Genomic DNA, 6,977 nt, shown 5'->3' with positions numbered 1-6,977 from the left:
AAGCCCATGCTATGGTTGTGATAGAAATCACAAGCATTAACACTGGATCTTTACAGAAACTTTTAGATGTGGAACACCCTATGGGGAAAGCCAAATGACCTCATTTTGAAATGGTGCAACGGAGTTCTTGATAAAAACATGGAGGTTTAACAATCTGACCTTTCGATCTTAGGCATACTAAGAAAACATTATTTGAAGTAATTTATTTCACAGATAGCTGTCAGCAACAAGTGAAGCTAAAAAAGATATGTCTCTAAAGATGAAGATGCCAGGCTTAATTGACAGAGATTGTGAGAGTATGACAACCTCTTTCCACAAGGCCAGTGAATTCCAGGTACTAATAATCTCAGTTATGTATTGTACATATAGATTGCTTTCAAGGATAAGAGGGAATGCTTAGACTATGATTACATCTCTCAAAACATGTATCAGATCTTTACAAAGTTCTTTGCAGAAGATCTCCTCACCATCTTATTATAAAATTTTTAGAATGGCTCTTGCTTATAATGCATATCATCTATACTTTTTGTGCATAAAAATTTAGTTTAAATGAAAATATTTGCCTCGCCTGTTTCATCCTCCACCTTTGCAGCCAAGGTAAGATTATGAAGCTCACTTCAAGATGCCACACTTGATTTTACCAGGAAACATCTCCTATCCTACTTTGAAAGCTGGTCTTCCCCTTGTTTTGCCCACTATCAGAAATCCAGCTTCACTTTTAATGGCCAAAGGGGCATTTAGTATCCTGTCTTCTGTTCTGAACTCAGGCTGAGGGCCACCTCTGTTAGCATTTCCTGTCTCCAGCTTTGACAATTTCCCCCTGTTGAGGCAGATGGAGGAGTGTTCTGGGAATTTTAAACCCTGCATATTTACTTTAGTTGAGGGAAAGGTAGTTTTGGAAAAATGGAAATATACATAGTCGTCTTTTGGGTACTTTTTACAGAATGAGGCTACTTTGTGAGTTGAATATAGGAAATGGTAAACGTTCATTTATGTATGGATGTGAGAGTTGGACCATAAAGAAAGCTGAGCACTGAAGAATTGATGCTTTTGAACTGTGGTGTTGGAGGAGACTCTTGAGAGTCCCTTGGACTGAAAGGAGATCAAACCAGTCAATCCTAAAGGAAGTCAGACCTGAATATTCATTGAAAGGACTGATGCTGAAGCTGAAGCTCCTATACCTTGGCCACCTGATGTGAAGAGCTGACTCAGTGGAAAAGATTGAAAGGGAAAAGAAGAAGGGGGCAGCAGAGGATGAGACGGTTAGATAGCATCACTTCCTCAGTGGACATGAATTTGAGCCAACTCCAGGATATAGTGAAGGACGGGCGAGTCTGGTGTGCTGTAGTCCATGGGGTTGCAAAGAGTCAGACATGACTTAATGACTGAACAGCAACAACAAAGTATTTACATGTATAACAAGTGCTTAGGAAATGCAAATTCCTTTTCTTTTCTGAATTCATCTTCTTCCTCTTTTTTTGGTTGGCTCAAAAAGTTGTTATGCCTTCACAACACTGTTAATCGGCTAAACCCCACTATTAAATAAAAAAAAGTTGTTATGCTGCCATCACTTATAAAAACACCTAGCTTTTATAGTTATAGACTTATTAGTTCATTGTAATGCTTTTGCATCATGAGAGGAAGCACGTACAGTTGCACTTTTTCTAAGTTACTTTTAAATACAAAAGCAATGCCTACTCCATAGACTCAGTAAAGCCATTAACAGATGTGTTAAGAAAAATTGCACATTCTTCTTCCCCTGCCCACCAGTTCCTCACCAGGCCCCACTAGGTAATCACAGCTAATCTTTTGGTGTAGGCATAGTTTTCTACACTCATACAAACATAAAAATACTTAAGGGTTACTCTTTCTTCTCTCCCTTCTATATATATTACACAAATGTATTATGTGTACTGACTGAGCATTTGTTTTTTATACTTAACAAAATATTGTAGATTACTCCAGGTTACCACATGGCTTCCTAGGTGGAAAAGTGAAAGTGAAAGTCACTCAGTAGTGTCTGACTACAGTCCATGGAGTTTTCCAGGCCAGAATACTGGAATGGGTAGCCTCTCCCTTCTCCAGGGGATCTGGTCAACCCGGGGATTGAACCCAGGTCTCCCACATTCCAGGCAGATTCTTTACCAGCCGAGCTATCAGGGAAGATCCCAGGGGGTACAGTGGTAAAGAACCTGGCAGCCAGTGCAGGAAACATAAGAGACACAGGTTCAGTCCCTGAGTCGGGAAGATCGCCTGGAGAAGGGAATGGCAACCCACTCCAGTATTCTGGCCTGGAGAATCCAGTGAACAGAGGAGCCTGGTGGGCTACATTTCACAGGGTCCCAAAGCATCAGACACGACTGAAGCGACTTAGTACTCACACACAGGTTAGTACACAGAAATTCAATGCATTTTTAAAATTTTATTTTTTATTGAAGTATAGTTGATTTACAGTACTGGTTAATTTCTGCTGTACAGCAAAGTGATTCAGTTGTATGTGTATATATATGTATTCTTTGCTATTATGATTTATCATAATAAATAGTGTTTTTGCTATACAGTCAGCAAAAACAAGATCAGGAGCTGACTGTGGCCTCAGATCATGAACTCCTTATTGCCAAATTCAGACTTAAATTGAAGAAAGTAGGGAAAACCACTGGACCACTCAGATATGACCTATATCAAATCCCTTACGATTACACAGTGAAAGTGATAAACAAATTCAAGGGATTAGACCTGATAGAGTGCCTGAAGAGCGATGGATGGAGGTTCGTGACATTGTACATGATCAAGGCCATCCCCAAGAAAAAGAAATGTGAAAAGGGAAAATGGTTGTCTGAGGAGGGCTTAAAAATAACTGAGAAAAGAAGAGAAGCTAAAGGCAAAGGAGAAAAGGAAAGATATATTCATGTGAATGCAGAGTTCCAAAGAATAGTAAAGAGAGATAAGAAAGCCTTCCTCGGTGATCAATGCAAAGAAATAGAAGAAAACAGTAGAATGGGAAAGACTAAAGATCTCTTCCAGAAAATTAGAGATACCAAGGGAACTTTTCATGCAAAGATGGGCACAATAAAGGATAGAAATGGTATGGACCTAACAGAAGCAGAAGATATTAAGAAGAGGTAGCAAGAATACAGAGAAGAGCTATACAACAAAGATCTTAATGACCCAGATAACCATGATGGTGTGATCACTCACCTAGATCTAGATATGCTGGAGTCCGAAGTCAGGTGGGCCCTAGGAAGCATCACTACGAACAAAGATAGTGGAAGTGATGAAATTCCAGCGGAGCAATTCTAAGTCCTAAAAGTGCTGCGCTCAATATGTCAGCCAATTTGGAAAACTCAGCAGTGGCCACAGGACTGCAAAAGGTCAGTTTTCATTCCAATCCCGAAGAAAGGCAATGCCAAAGAATGTTCGAACTACCACACAATTACACTCATCTCACACGCTAGCAAAGTAACACTCAAAATTCTCCAAGCCAGGCTTCAACAGTACTTTTCCAGTCCTGTGGCCACTGCTGAGTTTTCCAAATTTGCTGGCATATTGAGTGCAGCACTTTCACAGCATCATCTTTCAGGATTTCAAATAGCTCAACTGGAATTCCATCACCTCCACTAGCTTTGTTCGTAGTGATGCTTCCTAAGGCCCACTTGATTTCACATTCCAGAATGTCTGGCTCTAGGTGAGTGATCACACCATTGTGATTATCTGGGTCGTGAAGATCTTTTTTGTACAGTTCTGTGTATTCTTGCCACTTCTTCTTAATATCTTCTGCTTCTGTTAGGTCCATATCATTTCTGTCCTTTATTGTGCCCATCTTTGCATGAAAAGTTCCCTTGGTATCTCTAATTTTCTTGAAGATATCTCTAATCTTTCCCATTCCATTGTTTTCCTCTATTTCCTTGCATTGATCACTGAGGAAGGCTTTCTTATCTCTCCTTGCTGTTCTTTGGAACTCTCCATTCAAATGGGTATATCTTTCCTTTTCTCCTTTGCCTTTCATGTCTCTTCTTTTCATAGCTATTTGTAAGGCCTCCTCAGACAACCATTTTGCCTTTTCGCTTTTCTTTTTCTTGGGGATGGTCTTGATCCCTGCCTCCTGTACAGTGTCATGAACCTCCATCCATAGTTCTTCAGGCACTCTGTCTATCAGATCTGATCCCTTGAATCTATTTGTCACTTCCACTGTCATTTCCATAATCATAAGGGATTTGATTTAGGTCATACTTGAATGATCTAGTGGTTTTCCCTACTTTCTTCAATTTAAATCTGAATTTAGCAATAAGGAGTTCACCATCTGAGCCACAGTCAGTGCCCAGTCTTCTTTTTGCTGACTGGATAGAGCTTCTCCATCTTTGGCTGCAAAGAATATAATCAATTTGATTTTGGTGTTGACCATCTGGTGATGTCCATGTGTAGAGTCTTCTCTTGTGTTGTTAGAAGAGAGTGTTTGCTATGACCAGTGCATTCTCTTGGCAAAACTCTGTTAGCCTTTGCCCTACTTTATTCTGTACTCCAAGGCCAAATTTGCCTGTTATTCCAGGTATTTCTTGATTTCCTACCTTTGCATTCCAGTCCCCTATAATGAAAATGACATCTTTTTTGGGCTTCTGCAAGGCTTCAACAGTACATTAACCATGAACTTCCAGATGTTCAAGCTGGATTTAGAAAAGGCAGAGGAACCAGAGTCAAATTGCCAACATCCCTTGAATCATAGAAAAAGCATGAGAGTTCCAGAAAAATATCTACGTCTGCTTTATTGACTACATCAAAACTTTGACTGTGTGGATCACAACAAACTGTGGAAAATTCTTCAAGAGATGGGAATAGCAGACCACCTGACCTGCCTCCTGAGAAATCTGTATGCAGGTCAAGAAGCTATAGTTAGAACCAGACATGGAACAATGAACTAGTTACAAATTGGGAAACGAGTACATCAAGGCTGGATATTATAGTCACCCTGCTTATTTACCTTATGTGCAGAGTACATCATGCAAAATGTCAGGCTGAATGAAGCACAAGCTGGAATCAAGATTGCCAGGAGAAATATCAATAACCTCAGATATGCAGATGACAACATCCTTATGGCAGAAAGCAAAGAGGAACTGAAGAGCCTTTTGATGAAAGTGAAAGAGGAGAGGGAAAAAGTTGGATTAAAAGCCAACATTCAAAAAACTAAGATCGTGGCATCTGGTCCCATCATTTCGTGGCAAATAGATGGGGAAGCAATGGAAATGGTGACAGACTTTCATTTCTTGGGCTCCAAAATCACTGCCGATGGTGGCTGCAGCCATGGAATTAAAAGATGCTTGCTCCTTGGAGGAAAAGCTACAACCAACCTAGACAGCATATTAAAAAGCAGAGACATTACTTTGCCAACAAAGATTCATCTAGTCAAAGCTAGGGTTTTTCCAGTAGTCATGCATGGATGTGAGAGTTGGACCATAAAGAAAGCTGAGCACTGAAGAATTAATGCTTTTGAACTGTGATGTTGGAGAAGACTCTTGAGAGTCCCTTGGACTGCAAGGAGATCAAACCAGTCCATCCTAAAGGAAATCAGTCCTGAATATTCATTGGAAGGACTGATGCTGAAGCTGAAGCTCCAATTCTTTGGCCACCTGATGTGAAGAACCGATTCATTGGAAAAGATCCTGATGCTGGGAAAGATTGAAGGCAGGAGGAGAAGGGGACAATAGAGGATGAAATGGTTGGATGGCATCACTGATTCAATGGACATGAGTTTAAGCGAATTCTGGGAGTTGGTGATGGACAGGAAGGCCTGGCGTGCAAAGAGTCGGACATGACTGAGCGGCTGAACTGAACTGAATTATGATTTCTCACAGGACGTTGAATATAGTTCCCTGTGCTGTACTGTGGGACCTTGTTTATCCACTCTCTGTATAAGAGTTTGCATCTACTAACCCCACACCCCACTTGACCCCTCTCCTCCCCTCCCCCTTGACAACCACAAGTCTGTTCTGTATGTCTGTGTGTTTATCTCTATTTAATGCATTCTTACTAATGTCTACATTATATTCCATTGTCTGTATGCACATAGTTTATTCTTTATTGATGGCCTTTCAGGCTGTTTCCATGCTTTTACTTTGTTAGAAAATAATGTAACAAAGATCCTTGCAAATACCAGATCTCTGGGTCTAAGCATATTAAAGAATCTGACAGATCTTAATTGTCACACTGTGAGGAATGGTCAGTCTCTGAGAGAACTCTTCTCCCTATCATTCTGATGAATTAGCTTCCCAAAGGAAGTGGCCTTGTTCTCTTAATTTTTTAGGATATCCACATCATAACTCTTTGTTATAATATATTATAACATTTTACACTTAACTGTTGCAGTTTCCTTAAAACAGTTTCCAGATCTTTGGATAAGTTTTGTGGTGGGTAGAGTGGAATCCATTGGAAAAGACCCTGAGGCTGAGAAAGATTAAGGGCAGGAGGAGAAAGGGACAACAGAGAATGAGATGGTTGGATGGCATCATTGATTCAGTGGATATTAACTTGGGAAAACTCCGGGAGATGGTGAGGGACAGGGAAGCCTGGTGTGCTGCAGTCCACAGGGTTTCAAAGAGTTGGACATGACTTGGAGACTGAATAACAACAGTCTGGAATAACAACAGTCTGAATAACAACTAGGCTGGAATCCAGTACCTGTCTTTGAAATGTCGAACAATAACATATGAACACCCTCTCCTTAGTATTTATTCAGCTCTCTAAATAAATTTTACAATCCAAAATGATTCAATAATTTCAATTTTTAAAATTGAATGAGCTCATAACATATTCTACTGCATCTCAGCAAGTTGGCGCTTATGAACTAGACCTTTCCGTATCTGTAAACCATCATTTAGTACAAATGCAGGATCTCCACACATGCCAAGGAAACCCAGAATGAGGGTTTCACCTAAAGATAATCTTCAGAGTAGCCACATACTTTTGCCCTGACATGAAGCTAATAC

This window comes from Bison bison, unplaced genomic scaffold (genome assembly GCF_000754665.1).
Source record: "Bison bison bison isolate TAMUID 2011002044 unplaced genomic scaffold, Bison_UMD1.0 scf7180017864180, whole genome shotgun sequence".
Lineage (NCBI taxonomy): Eukaryota > Metazoa > Chordata > Mammalia > Artiodactyla > Bovidae > Bison > Bison bison.
This window is presented reverse-complemented; position numbering follows the sequence as displayed.